We start from the raw sequence: 18,506 nt of genomic DNA on the forward strand, positions 1-18,506 counted from the left end.
AAGTCATCTGGCTCCGGACTGTAGGTGGAACGTGTGTGGGCTCCTGAGCTGGATTCTTTATACATATCACACCACGTAGTAACGTTTAATGCTCACCTGAATTCAGCAAGGGGAGGCGTTCTCACCCCCATTTGACAGAGAGGGTAACTGAGGCTCAAAAGATGAAGGCCACACGGTAGCATATAGAGTAAACCAGTGGTTCTTGACTTTGGCTGCATCAAAATCCCCAAAGAGAGTTTCTGGGCTCCACGCACAGAACTTTTGATTTAGTAGGTCTAGCATGGAGCTAGAGAGTTTGCATTTCAGAGAAGTTCTCAGGTGAAGCTGATGCTGGAGGTCTGTGGACCACACTTTTAGAAGCACTGGAGAATCAGTGTTGCAGGGACAGGGGAACCCTGGAATGTTAGTGAATTAACAAATAAAATGTATTTCTGGCTCAAGTTGCAGTCCTGTTGGCGTTAGTTGGCTCTCCTCCATCCATGCACTGTTTGGAGCCTGTGGTCCCCAGAGTTGCCATGGAAGAAGAAAGAAGGCAAGAGGGTCTTGTAGGATGTTTTAAAGGGTGAGGTCCAGAAGTGACTTTCCTGCCTTCTGCTCACACCCCATTGGCCAACACTCAGTCACGTGGCCCCAAACAACTGCAAGGGAAGCTGGGAAATGTAGTCTTCCTCAGGAGGAGGTGATGGTGCGATGAACATGCAGCTGGTCAGAGCCAGGCTAGGACTTGATCTCAGGCTCTTTCCCCCTTCATCTTTTGCTTTTTCAAGTGCTCTCAGTGGACTTTCTCATATTAGCCAGATTCAAGGGACTTTTTTTTCTTGTAAAAATTGAAAAAAGAGAAGAGGAAAGAAACGTTTCTTGGGTCCATCAGTGCATTCGGTTGCCGGCAGCCTTGCCTTCTACGGGGCCCAGGTGCTCAGCTGAATGGCTGCTGAGCACGTTGAAAGCCTGTAGCATTTCTGTAGGGGTTTCTTGCATGAGTTTCATTTCTACCATCTTAAGCAACGCAGGGTCACCCTCTCCAGCATTGGAGGAGCCCTGTGGCTACTGCTTATTCAAGGCCTAAAGCCTGAACTCAGGGCCACAGACAAGCTCCAAGTGGAAAATATGCCGTTCCTGCCTCTCCCCACCCTGCTGCTCCAGACTGTTCCAGACGCCTCCAACACCTGCAGGTTCCAGTTTTCATGCCTTTGGATACACGGTGACATCTGCCTGAATGCGCTCTCTTCCCTCCAGACTCAACTCAAGTGACACCAGCTCCATGAAGCCTTCATCGGTTAGTCAAATGAACATTCAACTTGCCCTCATTTTGGAGCAGAGGTGGGGGAGACAGGCCTCTTTGTCTATGCCTGTGGTCCAGCACTTGTCATGGCCTGTGCAGACTCTAAAGGCTTTTGCCCGTGCCTGTTTCTCCTCACGGAATGTGAGGTGTTTAAGATCAAAGACCGCGTGGCCTCCTTTCCTGGCTTCTTCATTACCTGCAAGACTGAGGTCAAAAGACTTCCCGTGAAATGCAAAACCCTCCCCAAGATGCAGAGCTGAAGAGTGAAGTCTCTGGCATGGGTCGGAATCCCAGCTCTGCCACTTGTGCAAGTTTGGGCAAATTCTTAGCTTCACTGGACTTCAGTTTTCCCATCGGTACAGTTGGGCTAATAATGTTGTACATATTCCATGAAATAATATGCCTAAAGCCCTTCGAACAGTGCCAAGCGCATGGGAAACTGTCGAGACGTGCCAACTATCTCTCTGTTATCATCATTACTCTTGGTATTACCCTCTGAACCTTGGCACACACCAACCACAGCAACTTATTTCCTTGCTGACAGTTTTGGTGATTTTGCACGTCTCTCTGCTTTTGCACTTGGTGTTTTTCAGATTGGATGTCCCTGTCTCTCACCTATTCATTCATTCATTTAACAAAGTTTTTGCTGAGCTCCCAACTACTCACACTGGAAACTCATCTCAGTCAGCCCTTCCTGGCCAGTCCCACTGGATTTACCACTCCTGTTTCGAAGTCTATTTACTTTTTCTGTATCTCTGTGACTAACTTGAGAGCAGGAAAAAAAAAAAAAAAAGTTCTTTTCCCCACTGGATTTAACTGCTCTGAATCCAGGTCCTAATATCATGGGTGGCACGTAGTAGGAGCTTAATAAATATCTGTTGAATGAATACATGAATGTTGATCATCTCCAAATCTGGCCCCAATGCCAGAGAATGCAATAACTTGGCATCAGGCATAGCAGGGGGATCTGCAAAGCTCGGGCACTGGGAGGTCCTTCAGGAAGATGAAATCAGCAGCCGTGGAACAGCAGCCTGAGCTGGAATCTCTTTCCTTTAGGTACCAGGGGCTCAGCATCTCCAGAGGTGGGGTGGGGGTGGGCAGATCCCATGTGACGTACTGTTTCCAGTGGGTCTGGGCTTTTAAAATGATGATTAATATTATTATTAATGATATTTCCTGGTACAAGGAGAGAGGGCATCCTTTACAAGCACAGGGCTTGCTTCATGGAAAGCACCCAAAGTATGTTTGAATGGTGAATGCTGGTCCAGTCTACAGAGCACATCCAGTTAGTTGACAACTATGTATTGATTGCCTTTTAGGGGTCAGGTGCTACTCTGGGTGCAGGAGATGGGAGTTCTGCAGTAAACAAAATACAGAAGACCCCTGCCTTGGGGAGCTCACCTTCTAGAGGGAACAAGGAATTGAGCTAAGCTATTAGTTTGAATTTTCTCTCTCCTCCAGGGGTGGCCAACTGCCCCCCCTGCCCCCCACCCCCCCACAGAATTTTCGTCTTCTTTTGTAGAGCAGTGGTTCTCTTCTAGGGGGTGAGTTTGCACCCCAGAAGATATTTGACAATGTCTGGAGATAGTTTCGTTTGCCATGAGCTAGGTGTGTCTGTGTTACTAGCATCTAGGAGATAGACGTTGAAGAGGCTACCCAGCATCCTACCATGCACAAGACCGCCCCACAAGAAAGACTCTTACAGCCTGCAATACCAACAGCTCGACGCGGAGAGAGAAGGGGCTTCTTAGCCAGTGACTGCATTTCCCAGCTTCCTGTGAGGCTGGGTGTGGCCACGTGACTGGTTCTCGCCAATGGTGTGTGAACAGGAGTGCGGTGCCCACACCCAGGTGCAGAGCTTTTAATAAGTGGACGGACCTCCTTCCGCTTCCTCAGGTTGGAGGAAGAGAACAACAAGGTCCCAGGTGACAACGGAGCCACCTGGGGCCCTAAATCGCCACGTGGGGAGAGCTGTCTAGCCATCAAAGACGCTCTCCTTGGACCGTCATGGGCACAAGAAATAAACTGCAGCGTTTCAACCCTATGCACTTCTGGGTCTCTCAGTGATAGCAATTTAACCTACCCTAACTTCTGTATTCTTGACAATAGTTCTTCAATGAGAAGAATAGCCAACATTTATTGAGCACACAATATGAGGCAGACACTAAGCTGTTTAAATGTAAGATCCCATTTTGTCATCATACCAACCCTATGAAATAGGTACTATCATTACCCTTTTTTTTTACAGATAAAGAAACAAAAGTGCAAGGAGGTGAGCAGGGCACTTAAGTACCAAATGGAAGTTTTATGTCAGATCCCAGCCTCAACCACCAAAAGCCAGTTCCTTTCTCCATCCTTAATATCTCTTCACTTGAGCATCATCTCCCCGCAGGGTCACCGTAACTGTTCTCTCTTTGGTCCCTCTGCCTCCATTTTGGACACTGCAGGTAGGCTGACTTTTTGAAAACCACATCTGCTAACTTCATCATCTCTTGCTGCTTCTCCTTTAGGCCATACACCCTGGGCTTTGGCTGTACTGCAAGAGGAAAGGATTATTCTTTTTCCAAAATTATTCTTGCTCTGCAGAGGGAATCACAGTTAAAGTAACAAGCTTCCCCTGTGTATTCTTAAGAGTTCAAGCAAGGATTGTTTGACCATCTCCTGGGAACACTGTTGAAAGGATTCTTACATTGGGTGGGAGGTTCATTCCAACCAGCCATTGCTACGGTTCTGCAAAACACAGCTAATTGCATAATGTAAAATGAACCCAGTTTTTCAACTTCGTTCAGCTCTCAGATTCTATTTGTTCTATTAAAGACCGTATTGACTTTGGAGAGCAATGTGGCAGTCTCACACTATAGCAACTTTACTCCTAACTACACTCCCCAGAGAACTCTCATGTGCAAAGGAGAAATGTAGGATTTATAACGCAAAAAACTGCTAAGCTAAATGTCCATCCACAGGAGAATGGACAAAATAAACTCCTACAAAGAGTATGATGGAGGAGTGAAAATAAATAAACTAGAGCTACGCGTGGCAAATACAGATGAATCTCAAAAACGTAATGTTAAGCATAAAAAGCACTTCGAAGAAGGATAAGGTAGAGTATGATGTCATAAATAATGTTATATATTGTGCCAGTCCGGGTCCCAGCAGGAAACAGAAGGCACCCTTGGAATTCTGAAGAGAAGGAAAGGAAAGAGTCATTTACAGAGGTGGCAGGTGTGATAGATTGTTTCGTGGCCACAGATGCCTCCCATCCCATTATGTATTCTTCCTCTGCTGCTCCTTTCATCCAGATACGGAATTAGTTTCCATCCCTTTTAATCTGGGCTGGTTTTGTGACTTGTTTGAACGAATAGATTATGGCAAAACTGACTTGGAGTGAATTCCAGAGGTCTTGCAATTTCTGCTTTCACCCTTTTGGAATGCTTCAGATATCACGAAAAGAAGCCCACGCTAGCCTACTGGAGGCCTCATGGAGAGAAAGACCCAACCACCAGCCAACAGCAACCACCTGACACCCGAGTGAGACCATCCGGGGCCAGCCAGCTCCCAGGTGAACATCGGTTGGTTACAAATGTATCAGTGAGTCCAGCCATGACGGCTGCGAGCAGAAGAGCTTCCTAGCTGAGCCCTGCTCAAATCACCAGCCCACAGAATCATGAATTAAAAAACGGGTTAATGTTTCAAGCCGGTAAGTTGTAGGGTGGTCTTTTATGAGCATACGATCAACCTTGAAGAGTTAAGGAAACAAGAAGTACTGAGGCCTCTAGGAACTACCAAGGCGGGAGTTTCCACAGCAGTGCAGTAGCATTTGCTACAGGAATGCAGTGGGGGGCTGGAGTCTCATCAGGGGGGCCACCTCAGAAGCCCAGAACCGCAGCAGAGATGGAGTTGGGGAGAAGTGAGTACTCCAATCTCTCTCTCTTCCTCCCACCAGTCTCCTTCCAGGCCCTCCTACTGGCTGAGCCTGGTCAGAAACCAGAAGGCAAGGGAGACCGGGAGATGCCATTTTTGGGGGTCACAGAGAATGGATGTGGCTGGGACTGGGGGCAAACGGAGAATATACCAGGACGGGGTTGCTCCCAAACAGCAGACTGTAAGCACTGCTGTTCTCGTTTAAGGGAATGAGAGACCGCACATCAGGAAAGAGGTTATCTCTGGGGAAGGAGGGATTTCTACCTTGAAGAAAGTAGGGGGTGCTTTCGTATATGCATGTTTCCATATAGGCTCCACGTGCAAGGGAAGGAAAGGCATTTTAGGCAGGCTCACTGCACCTGACTCTCCACTATGCCCTTTCACAGAAGCCGTATATAAACTAGGTGTGTAGAACCATCCCATGAGAGTGTGGGCTAAATTACCTCTTCTTCCCAGGTAAGAGGGTCAGAGGGTGAGAGCGACCCCCGGCCCTGTTGCTCGGCGCAAGGGCTGCTGAGTTTCAGATTTAAGTTCGTCCACCTCCAGCACCTTTGTCTGGATGAAAGACCCTCCCTGGTGTCATGGCAGGTACATACCTTTTGCCCATATCTGTCTGTTCCTTCTTCTCTGTTTCTCCCTTCTTTTTTTTTTTAACATCTTTATTGGAGTATAATTGCTTTACAATGGTGTGTTAGTTTCTGCTATATAACAAAGTGAATCAGCTATGCATATACATATATCCCCATATCTCCTCCCTCTTGCGTCTCCCTCCCTCCCACCCTCCCTATCCCACCCCTCTAGGTGGTCACAGAGCACCCAGCTTATCTCCCTGTGCTATGCGGCTGCCTCCCGCTAGCCATCCATTTCACATTTGGTAGTGTCTATACGTCCATGCCACTCTCTCACTTCATCCCAGCTTACCCTTCCCTTCTTTTCTTTTCAGTTGGAGGAAGAGAGAAAATGATCCCAGAATATTATTTGTCTAAGAGGAACGTTTAAGATAAAATAGGGTATGTGAGGCCTGCCATTCATCGCCCCCACAGCACCTGGCCTAGGTGGGAGCCGGGATCTATGGTGACGGATAGGAATGTTTTTCGAATTCAGCTGTCGAAGCCCGGCAATCATCCCTGCCTCCTGGGTGGAACATTTACAATCTTCCTCTTTAGCGGCGTCTTAAGACACACAGGCACTTTTGTTTCCATGGAGAGCCCACTCTTCCCTCTAAGGTAAATGGCCCGCTTGCCTGCCCTTCCTCCCGTCTTTCCCTCTTTCCCTCTGTTTCTCCCTTTCCTTCTCTTTCTCCTTCATTTGCTCCCCAATTTCCTCTACCCTTTCCTCCTTCCACTGAGCTTCCCGCCGGCAACGGGGCGGAATGAGAGCCTTTATCCTCCCCGCAGGGGAGGGCAGTGCGTGTCCTCCCCTGATGCTCCTGTGGAGAGGTTCTCAGAAGCCTCTGGCGCTGAGAAATCTCACCCTAGATCTTTGCATTGTTGTCTTCCTAAGAGCTTATTTTGCAAAGAGCTCAGAGCCAGGGAGTAAGGCGGGCCCCAGGCCCCGGGAGGATGTTGCTGGTGGCCCCAGGCGTCTCACTTCATCTCTTAGTTTCTTCACTTGCAAAGTGAGACTCAGTCTCCCCAGAGCCATCATGAAAAAATGCTGGCGAGGGTGGCAAATAGATTCCTTCCTGTTAGTCACCCAGGTCACTCAGCTGACACCTCTGCCTTTTGGCCCTGAAGTTTATTTATTAACAGCCTTCAAAGGGGGGCCAGGGGCCTCCTGGGGGTGGAGCCCTAAGAGGCCGAAAGCCATGGGCTTGGGCAGGTAGAGCAGGCGGGGCACTCTGGGGCTGCCTTTGTAGTTTCTGGGGAGTTTCAGAGATGCCAGTGACCATCAAGAGCGGTGCCTGCGTGTTTGGAACCAAAGAGGAAGATAAAGCTAGTCTCAGGGCATGTGTCTCTCGCCTGTAAGGAGCTCTACATATGTGCCTCTGAGTGTGTTTGTACAGTGTGAAGGCGGCTCTGTGCGCACACACGAGCACACCTATATGTGCCTGTGTCTGTGTGCATGTGTCATGTGTCTGTGAATGGATAGTATGAAGGTGAGTCTGTGCATACACACGAGAGTCTGCGTGATGTACATACGTATAGTATGAAGGTAGGTCTGTGTACACACAAGCACCCGTACGTGTGCACGTGGCGATGGTGTGTGCGTGTGCGCACGTGCGTTCTCCCCATGGGTGGGCCTCGAGCACTTTGATCAAGAGCCACCACATTTTGCATCCGGCTCGAGGGTCCAGTTACAGAATAGGAATCCTCAACATATAGCGAGAACGTTCAGATGTTCAGCTGAGGGGATGAGGTTGGTTGGGGAGGCTCGGTGCCCTAAACGGAAGCCCCTCTGTCCCCACACTGCCCGCGTGGGAGTGAGGCCTTTGCCTGAGAGCAGATGTGTGTCCCTGTGGCCTCGTTTTGCTCTGGGATGGGACTTGGTGGCAGGAAACGCAAGCTCAGGTGTTCATGCATTTCCAGAATGTGTCTGATTTTAGTCGGGATTTCGTTAGGAGTAACTGCATGTGTGTGTGCTTGGCTCCAGCGAAATATGTGATGATGCCTCTTTCCTTTTATCCTCCCTCCCCCGCGCCTTCCCTCTCCCTCTCCCTCCCACACATACTGTGCATCTTCTCTTTGCCGGGCCCTGTTCCATGGGCCAAGGCTGCAAAAATGATTCAGAAATAGTCCCCATCGTGAGAAACAACCAGTGTGTTTAGGGTAAAAGGTTAGCAAGCTGCAGTAACAGAACATAGCCGTGGAGGGGACACCAGGCATTCTGGGGGCACAGACGGGAGCCCCTCGTCTCTCAGGGACCCCATGAAAGGCATCCTGGAGACAGCGATGCTTGAACTAGATCTAGAAAGTGGAGGAATTCACCAGCTTTGTAAGAAAAGCTGCTATTGTTTTCAGGAGGTGGTACTTTGGGGCACAGGACAGAGTCATCTACTCACGTCTGGAGGACTCTAAGAGGTCATAGGGCCTTTGTTAAAAATGATTGGTCTGTGATACAGCTTTGTACTAGAAAGATCCTGAAGGGGGAGGGCAAGCAATTCAGGGCAAGCAAGGATGAGAAGACGAGCCCTCTTTACTTCTATTTGCCAAGTTAGACTTCCGAAGGAGGAAGGAACGAGTGTGAAGCAGGGAATGTGCGGTTACTGAGCACCTACCGTGTGTCAGGCGCCTCTTGTCTCATTGTGTCCTCACCGACAGCTCTGTAGGTAGTAGGTTGGTTAACCCCATTGTACAGCTGGGGAGACTGAGACTCAGGTCTCAGACCAGGCAAAGAACAGGACTTTGAATCACAAGGTATATGGCTCCATTCCCAAGCCTGTGCCTCTTTCCAACAAACCCCATTGCCTACAAGAATCTTCTCTAGAGAACATAGCACTGTGGCCAATAGACTTCTTGTCAAGGATCATAAACTTGGAATTCAATATAAAGTCACTACTGTTCCTCCCCCAAGGAAAAACCCGAACGCCTGCCCCTTTTGAAAAAACAGCATGTCTTGGTGGGACGGACTATTAATATACATCGTCATGACATCAGTATCGCAGGCTCTTTCTTTTGGGGAGCCAGGATGTTGCTGATTTGCATACTGCTTTGCATTCATTTGCATTTACTCTCCATATGCAAAATCAAATGCAGCTAATTAGTGCAACCTTGTTACAATGAGAAGCAGGCCCAACCTTCTGTGCTAGGGCCTACGGAGCCCAGAACTGGGACCCAAACCACCCAAAGCCAGTCACATCTTGGGTCAGACACACCGGAGCGTTGAGAGGGAGATGCACACCCTGAATGAAAAACGGGATGGCTGAGTATCATTATTTTTCAACTATTGTCCCTTTGAAGTAACTATGGCAGAGAGAGAGGGTGAGGGGAGAGAGAGAGAGACAGAGATCAAAGGATGCGGCAGAATTTCCTCGGAGAAAGAGCACAGAATTTGGAGCCCAAAGGCCTCAGATGAAATCAGCATTGGGGTTTGGCTTTGCCACTTACAGGCTGGGGGACTTTGCACTTACAGGCTGTATGGACTTGTAGGGATTACATGGGAATAAAATGGACGAGAATGTACTTTGCAAATGTTAAAGCACGATATAGAGGTCAGGGCTCCAGGCCAGGCCACCTCTGGTGACAGAAGGCAGCACCAGGGTCAGCTGGGGACAGAGGCTCACAGTCTTGCAGGGTCCAGACCCCAAATATGATGGGAAATATATCTATGTCTGTGTCTCTATCTCTGTCCCCATCAGCTAGCATTTAATAAGCACACGAAGCAAATGCTGTGTTAAGCACATCACAATCGTTATTTCACTTAATGATTCCCATGAACACTCTGAGAGGCATGTATTATTATGACCCCACTTACAGATACCACCACGGCAAAAACGTGCCAGCCAAGCACACCAAGATAACTCTTGCCAAATGATTAAGAACCTTCTCTCCCGAGCGGTGATGGTGACATTCATGGTTTACACTGCCCTACCCCGCCCCCCTTTTCTAGCCTCCATGCAGACTATGGTCTTTTTACTAAACAACTTCTTTCACATTTGCCTAGTTGGGACCATTTGGATTTGGTTTTGGCTTTTATTCTATGTCCTCTGAGGACTCTTGTTTTTTTTCTCACCTGGTCATTTTGATTAGACTTGAGTATTTCAGCTCCATAGTCACATTTCATTACCTAGGACAGTCTCTGCAGAGAGCAGCTCCCATCGACCAAGGTAGATTGCATTATGGTTCACAAATTGGGATCTGTAAACCATGATGGAGGTGGGATTATACCCCATGAATATATAGCCTGGCCATGTAGCTTTGCTCTGGCCAGTGACGTGTGAGTGGAAGCAATATGTGTTGCTAGTAGGCAGAAGACAGCGTGCGGTTTGTCATGTATTTCTTTCCCTTCTGACCTGATGCCCAGCTATGTTCTAGATAGAATCTGCTCCACAGCGGGGCCCTGGAATAGACACACTGTGGAACTTCTGGTGGGCAAGTTACGTGAATAAGAAGTAAATCTCTAATTTTGCAAGCCTTCAAGCCTTGGAAGATTATTTGGTTCAGGAGATAACAGCCTATCCTGATGGAAACATTCTCTTTCTATTAAATATTATGAGATTAGTGCTCGTATGAACTGACTAGTTATATTGTAGATAACTGGACACTTACCCTATGATATTGTCATCACTCAAAATATTGTGTACTTCCATTTTGAAAACGGCTTTAAAATTATAAAATATTACTACTACTGACAACAGCTAATGCTTTGCAAGCATTATCATATTTAATCTTGACAACAGCCCTGTGAGGTAGGTTCTCTTAACTTCCATTTTCCAGACAAGAGAAACACGATCTCAGAAATGCTCACTAATGAGTCAAGAACACACAGCTAAGAGGAGGGTCAAGATTTAAATCTGCATTCTTCTCAGGTACAAACCCTAATGTCATTATTTTCTACTCATACTTTCCCCGACAAAATGGATATTAACAGGCTGAGTCACACACCTGACTCATCAGAGATGATTACAGGTATTTTGGCTGCTTATAAAAAACCAAAATAGTTATTGAGTAATGAAAATCACATTGGTCTTGATATTAGAAGCTACCAGGGGCGGGGGTCGGTTTGTAGCTATTTCTTATAAGTGACCTTATTATGTGACCTTGGGCTAGATTTTTTTTCCCCTCTGCACCCTGGTATTTTCATCTGTAAAATGGAGCACTTTGCTTCAGACCACATGGTTCATGAATCTGAAGGATGGGGTCCTTCCACCCCCTAAAAATGTATGCAAAACATTGTATGTGTATTTTTTTCTGGGTAGAGGATTCATAATATTCATCAGGTCCTGGAAAAGTTCTGTAACACCCTAAGGATGAGGAACTCGAATTCTCTCCTTTGTTGAGTATGACTTATCCCTTTCCCCAGAAGAAGTGGGTGTAGGAGCAAGGAGAATTCAGGCTGACTAAATCACATTTGAGTCGTATGCGTTGAGTGTCAGTCTTATCAAAGAATAACTGGAAGGCAAGCTGTATCAGTTTAGTAAAAATAATCATTAAAAAATGTTTCTGTCTCACATTCCTGCGGCTCCTTGCAGCTTACACTGCACAGAAGCTGTTCTTTTGTCTTCCTGGCCAGGGACTGTGTCATTAGTTGTGGCTATTGGTCATTTCCTGTCTCCCTCAGCCAAATAATCATGTTATTTTGACTGGGATGAGAATGGGTCCAGAGCTGTGAACTCGGTCTCACAGTAACTGGTAGATGCCTTTCCTGGAATGTGGGAGGAAAAGAAAACAGGGCAGGAAAATAACATTCGTGGAGTGTCTGCACTAACCAGACTCTCTGTTGGCAATTCATTCATCGTGATAAAGTCATGCATGTCTCTTTCCAACCAGTGTTTATTGGGTACCTATCATACCTTGGCCACTGTTCTAGGTTCTGGGGATATAAAAGTGAGCAATCAGACAAAAAAGTCCCCACATTCCTGGAATCTATATTCTGGTGGGAGAGATAAAATATATTAGTAAGAAAATTACTAAACTATATATGTTTCACATATGCTACTTCAGGACAGTAGGGCAAGATGTCCTACATAGTATGACCTCAATATTTCAGGTGAGGAAACTACGGATTAGAGACATGGACTAACTCAACCAGTGTCACATAACAGGTAAAAGGGAATGACGTGAGCTTTCCAAGTTAGATTTTTCTGACTCCCAGATGGCTTTTCCCTCGGAAAGCAGTGGCCACGACCTAAAAGATAATCTTTCAGCTGTGAGCCTTTGAGTCAAATGTTCCTGAGGCTAATTCCATCCTGATGGAGATCTGAGTTTATACAGAGAAGGCTCACTCCCCTACCCTATTTGTACCCAGTTTGAAGAGTTTGGGGCCATAATTTATTCAAATCAGTTTCTTCCCCCTTCTGTCTTTTACTTCTTCTTGGATTCTAATTACACACATGTTGGATCATGCTTGACATTGTCCCACAGGTCTCTGAGCTTCTGTTTACTTTTCCTCAGTATTTTAAATCTCTGTTGCGTGGATTGGAGAGTTTCTATTGATCTTTATATTACATCTTCGGTGGTTGTTTTCTTCATTCTTTATCTGCTCCTTCATTAATACCTTATTTTGAAATTTTGTCTGATAATGACAACACCCTTTCCCATGCCATGACATTTTGTATTGCCTGACTTTTTCTCCTGAGTATGCATTCCTCTTTTCTGTTTCTTTGCACGTGTAGTAATTTTTGGTTGAAAACTGGACATTGTAGATAATACATAATAGTAAATCTGTATCATGTTGTCTTCTTCTGAGGATTATTGGAGTTTTGTTATAGTAAGCACTCGACCTGCCTGGATTCAAAGATATGTAGCACCTGATATTTTTGCTCTATTCTTTTTTTTTTTTTTTTTTTGGCGGTACGCGGGCCTCTCACTGTTGTGGCCTCTCCCGTTGCGGAGCACAGGCTCCGGACGCGCAGGCTCAGCGGCCATGGCTCACGGACCCAGCCGCTCCGCGGCATGTGGGATCTTCCCGGACCGGGGCACGAACCCACGTCCCCGGCATTGGCAGGCGGACTCTCAACCACTGCGCCACCAGGGAAGCCCTTTGCTCTATTGTTATGGCTTCCCACTGCTGCTCTTTTAGTGTGGCTCTCTGGGGGTCTCCCAGGTGCCCGTGTAAGTTGGTTATTTGCCAAGAATTTGGGCAGCAATGGGACTGACACTTTCAGTAGTTATTTTTTTCTTCTATGATTCTCCCCTACTTTCTAGTTTGTCTGCTAATCTCGGGTTCTATTTCCTGCCATGTCAAGCCCATAAAACTTTAGTTTTCTGCTACCCAAGCTGTGCAAAATTGGGCATACACGGAGTTAAAGAACAAAACAAACCCCCGGAGTTAAAGAACAAAACAAACAGATCTCACCCGTTGCAGCTCTACCTTTAGAGGAGGCTTCCTCCTGATCTCGTCACGCTTTTTCCTGGCCCCTCTGAATCTCTTCTGTAAATGCAGAGTTTAGTGTCAGCCAGGGATCTGGGCAGAGATTACACTCAGTATTTGCATCTCATTCCTTCTGTGGTTCTCTCATTGCCAGGAATTCCTCTTTCAATTTTCACCTGCTTTCCTAGCCCTATATTCTGATCTCTGGCACCTTGGGTCACAGAGGCTTCGGGTTTTCATGGTTGTAGCCCTGAGGGTTGTGGAGCACCTACGGGTCAGAAATCCACAAATTCCCGATTCTTTCCCCTTACAGTTGTGGTTTTTTCAAAATTAAACTCTTCTCTGGCTTCTGCTTTTGGATGCTTTCCAAAGCCTTTAAATAGTTTTTTGTTGTTGTTGTTTGTTTGTTTTTAAATCGGGTTTTTATAATAGTCATCTACAGGAGGAATCATGTGACCATTCCATTCCTGTGCCATTTCTTCTAATTGGATTTGACTCTGGGAAAAATTTAAGACGTGCAGGGTGGGGTGAAGTGTTTGTCTAGTTCAGACATCTTGCTAGGCTGAGTCCCTTCTTTGGACTTTGGTCTCATTTCATCTCTCTTTGTCTCCTGTGTAAGTCATAGAGGCTGTGTCCCCAAGTGAAATGTAAGCTCCGGAGGTTAGGGTTCTATATGCAATTGAGCTGGAATAGACAAAGAAGCAATAATGATCGTAATCCTTGCCTGCAAGGAGAAGTCAGTCTTACTGGGGCGACGTGTAGATGAGCCTGGAGGAGCTTTGATGGTTCAATGCTGAGTAACCTGTTGCTGACCATTGTGCTATAGAAGTTCAGGTGCCATTTGCTTTGCAACACATTGATTTAGAGATGCAAGTTTGAACGTAATAGAAAACACCTGTATGCTTTCTTTTGCAAACTCAAGTTTATTCAACTCTGTCACTCTCCTCTTTTGAATCTATGATTGGAATGTATTGTTTTTGCCTATCCAGTACCTACCCTACCTTCTGGTCCAATATCCCAATTTTTCCTTGGGGGACCGTCCTGGAATCATCCACAGGAGTGGTGACTGAGTGGGGTGGACATGTACTCAGGCTAATTAGAATATCCCCTCCTCTGACTACAATGATTAGAGAATGTAATGTGATCCACGTTGGTCCACTGTGATTCATTCCCTAGACTTTTGTTAGAAACGTAGGGAAAAAGATGTCCTTCATCTGGAATTGATGAGAAGATAGGATATAATCTTTACTAACTTTGCACTACTAATAACTGCAGATAAAAATAAAAAATAAAATAAAAATGTGGACCTGGCCATTTGTCCTTTCAATCCTATTTCTGGAGCTATGGAAGCCACCTTGACATCTCTTGGGAAGAGTCTGCTTCAGAGAAAGCAACACAAGAGAAATTAGATGTGAGAGATGAGATAAGGCATTCATTTGGGTTCCTGAAAGTAGATATGTCTGACCTTTTTTATACCTGAAGTTTATACCCAAACTTTTTAGTTACCTGAGCCCATAAATTCCTTTTATGCCTATGCCAATTTGAGTTGAGTTTCTGTCACTTATAACCCAAGGAGCCCTGACTAAATAATAATAATTGGTTGTCACTTTAAGCCTCTACGAGATAAGATTAGAACTGATGGGCTTCATGATTACAGTGGGTTTAATAGTGTCCCCTTAAAATTTATGTCAGCCTGGACCCTCAGAATGTGAGCTTATTTTGAAATAGGGTCTTTGCAGATGTAATTAGTCGAGGTCTCTAAATCCAATGGCTGCTGTCCTTACAGGAAGAGGTGAGAACACACAGAGACACAGAATAGATGAAGATGGAAACAGAGATTGGAGTGGTGCACCTATAAAGACAAGGAAGGGAAGGATTGCCAGGAGCCACCAGAACTTGGAAGAGGCAAGGACGGGTCCTCCACTAGACCCTTCAAAGGGAGCAGAGCCCCGCCGACACCTTGACTGCAAACTTCTGGACTGCAGACTGTGATGGTATAAATTTCTGTTATTTTAAGCCACTCTGTTTGTAGTAATTTGTTATGACAGCCCTAGGAAATTAATGCAATGATCTAACTCCTGCTTCTTTTTCCAACCTCATTGTAGAGACAGCAGATAATAGTACAGACCCTGACATTGGGCTTTCCGGATTCTACTTTTGGCCTTTTCACTTTAACCTTTCTGAGTCTCCGTTTTCTAAGGGAGCTAATGACAGTAATATTTCACTTCTTAAGTTTGTTGTGAGAATAAAATGAGTCATATTTAAAGGCATTTAAAACAGCTTTTGACACAAATGATACACTCAGGACATGATGGTTGTTGTTATTATTATTATTTTGTATTTACATTACCATCACCACTGTCTCCTGCGAAGTTCCCACAAGCGCTGCTTATTCCAACTATAGGAAACTATCTGTACTTCCGCAAATGAAACCGAGGCCGGGAGAGTTTCAGGAACTTCCTGCCCGTGATCGAACAGCTCCCGTGTGTCAGATTTGGAATTCAAATCCTGGTCGGCCTGCATCCATGCCAGGCGCTGTGGGTCGTTCCAGAGTAAGAGTAGTGAGTGGCATAGAAGGACCCCCATATCTCCCTCTCTTTCCCTTTATCCTGAGCCCTCTCCTCTAGCTCTGTCAAGACTTTTGATGCCGTCCAGTTATCAGACTGTTGTCCTGGGTGATGGTGTGCACTCTGAAAGGGATTGCGACTCTTCCTGAGGCTGACTGGAGTTTTCTTCTCGAGGATAATAGGCCCCTCTTCCTGTCTCTAAAATCGTTAAATAGCTTTGTTTTTTGGAGGTGGGGGGAACTTAGAAATCTCATCACTCCCATTTGTGCTATTTGCAATCAGTAAAGACATGCCCTAAAAGCACATTTTATATGCTCAGAAAGAGACAGACTGGGAAGGAAGCGTCGTAAACCTGAAGCAGACATTTCTGATAAAAGCCTGCAGAAAACACACTCTTATTTACCTCAGTGTTCTGCAAACTTTGCTATGGAAACGTTGTATTGATTCTGTCTCCGTCTCTGTCAACATGGTTACCCTTTGGGTCAATACATCCTGATTATCTATTGCAGGACAGTTTGGAATGAAGAAATGGGTTTCTGATGTTTCTACCCAAGAAGTTTTCTTTGTGTTAAGGTCATTTTTTTGACACTCTGCCAAAACCCCAGAGAGGAGCTACCACCATCTCTCTCTCTCTCTACACACACACACACACACACACACACGCACACGCACACACACACACACACAGATACAGACACAGACACACACACACAGACACATACACACACATACACACACACACACAGAGACACAGACACACAGACACACAGACACATACAGACACACACACACATATGCTGATCTATTTATCTATCTATGCTGATATCTATATTTACCTGTTTATAGATAAATATACTTATTTATCTATAGATAAGTATCAGAATATATAGAGATATAGATACAGATGTGCATACGTATACAAATATATAAATAAATTATATAAATACAAATTACATTATATAAATGAACATAAGTATTCGTATAGATAAATGTAACTATAATATTTCAATATTTAAGTATAATTTGTATATATATTAAAGCTCCCATCTCTCTAATCATAGGTGTTTTTCTTCATGCCTTCCTTCTGCCTGGCTCTCTCCTCTATGGCTCTGTTTCTCTTCTCGTGTCTCCATGGTTCTTGCAGTGCCTTCAGTTTACCCAGTTCTCTCGTCTGCATTTCTCCATTTTTATCTCAGTCCTCTTTATCTCTCAATACAACTGCCATTGTCCATCTGTCAGGAGAAAATAATTTTTTCCCTAAGTCTGGGAAGAATTGCCAATCCCATTAGCTTTCCCTCCTTCCTAAGTTGTTATGTGTGTATCAAGAAGTCGTCTTTATTTTTTCTCTCCTCCTGCCCATTGCCCATCCTGTTACATCAAGTTTTATTCCGTAAGACTCTAGAGCAGGGGCCGCAAACGTTTCCTGTAAAGGACCAGACTGTACTTATTTTAGACTTTGCAAGTCATATAGTCTCTGTCACTGTTACTGGTCTTGCCACTGTTGCGTGCAAGACCACGTGTAAACGGACAGTGTGTACAACTTTGTTTACAAAGATAAAGTAGTTTGCCAACCCCTATTCTAGAATACCCGCTGTGGGAGATGGGGCACCTCCTGATGTAGCTCTGATTTTCTCCCTTGCTCTCACCCTTGTGGTGTGGTTGCCCAAGATGACACAGAAAGAGCGGAGCCAGGATTGGAATGGACTTCCTGAACCCCAGCTTATGCTTATTTCCACTTCACCACACTTTTCTGAAGAATACAATTATGATCTGCTGAGGCAGAGAGTGGAATTCCTTCTCCTTTGTCAAAAACCTTTAATGGTTCCTCATCGCGCACTTGAGAAGGAATCGTTCCCTAAGCCTGGCATCCAAGTCCACCAAAGCAGGAATCCATCGTCCTCCTTTGAGCGTCTGGCCCATTGTGCTTTACCTAAAGTTTCTGGGGCATCCATCCATATTTGCTCACTCACTCTCCTCTAAGCATCTCAGGTGCATTTCCATTGCTGTTCCCAGCTCTGTATGGCTCCCCTCGATGGAGCTCTTTTTATTTTCCTACCCACTTATATGTGTCTTTCTCTTTCCTGATGTCTGTGCATCAGTCCAGGAAAAGATGCTAATGGTCCCCATTCAGTCACACCACCACCACTGGGCAAGTCTTTATTGCAGTGGGATTGGTTTTTGTGATGGGGCTCCTTGTATCCACTCCTGAGCCTGGGGGTTGGGGTGGGCTACTCTGATTGAAGTTATATTAGGACCATTTGCAACAGAGGAGGGGAAGGTCCTCCAAGGTTGCAGAGGTCTTGGGCAGACAAAAGCAGCGTATATCCACTACACAGATGCCTGTAAGTGTTCTTAAGACATAGCTTTGATTGTGCCGCTTCCCTGCTGCAAGAAATAAAAGGGATCAATGCTTCAGCATGGCTATCAAGGTCTGGGGTCATGAGGCTCCAGCACTGTGGATGTAGGACCTTCCTGGAAGAGCTGGTTGGGTCACTGAGTACTTGAGGCCAAGGTCCTTGTACTCCCAAACGCTGTCTTTACACGACTATCAAACTGGACTTTGTAGAAAGCATCAGTCATGTTCCAGCTTCCTTCTTATTTGTTTCTGATATTCTCTCTTTCTGGAATGATCTCTCCTCACTCCTCTGAACCCTCATGGAAGAAGTGCTTTACTTAAGATGTATTCTGATCATCTTCTGAAGTCTTTCCTCATGTCCCTCTGCTTGAATCTTCACAGCCTCCAATTTATGTTGATCTTTATTTTG

General features: G+C 45.6%; 1 long non-coding RNA gene across 1 annotated transcript in view; it reads left to right on the plus strand.

The window, feature by feature from the left end:
• LOC132413272 (uncharacterized) overlaps positions 1-18,506 on the plus strand; it is a 395,067-nt gene that overhangs the window by 257,855 nt on the left and 118,706 nt on the right. Inside the window, exon 7 of the long non-coding RNA XR_009516664.2 lies at positions 14,961-15,168. This is a non-coding gene — a long non-coding RNA (uncharacterized lncRNA). The remainder of the gene's footprint in view (positions 1-14,960; positions 15,169-18,506) is intronic.

Source organism: Delphinus delphis, chromosome 17, assembly GCF_949987515.2.
Source record: "Delphinus delphis chromosome 17, mDelDel1.2, whole genome shotgun sequence".
Lineage (NCBI taxonomy): Eukaryota > Metazoa > Chordata > Mammalia > Artiodactyla > Delphinidae > Delphinus > Delphinus delphis.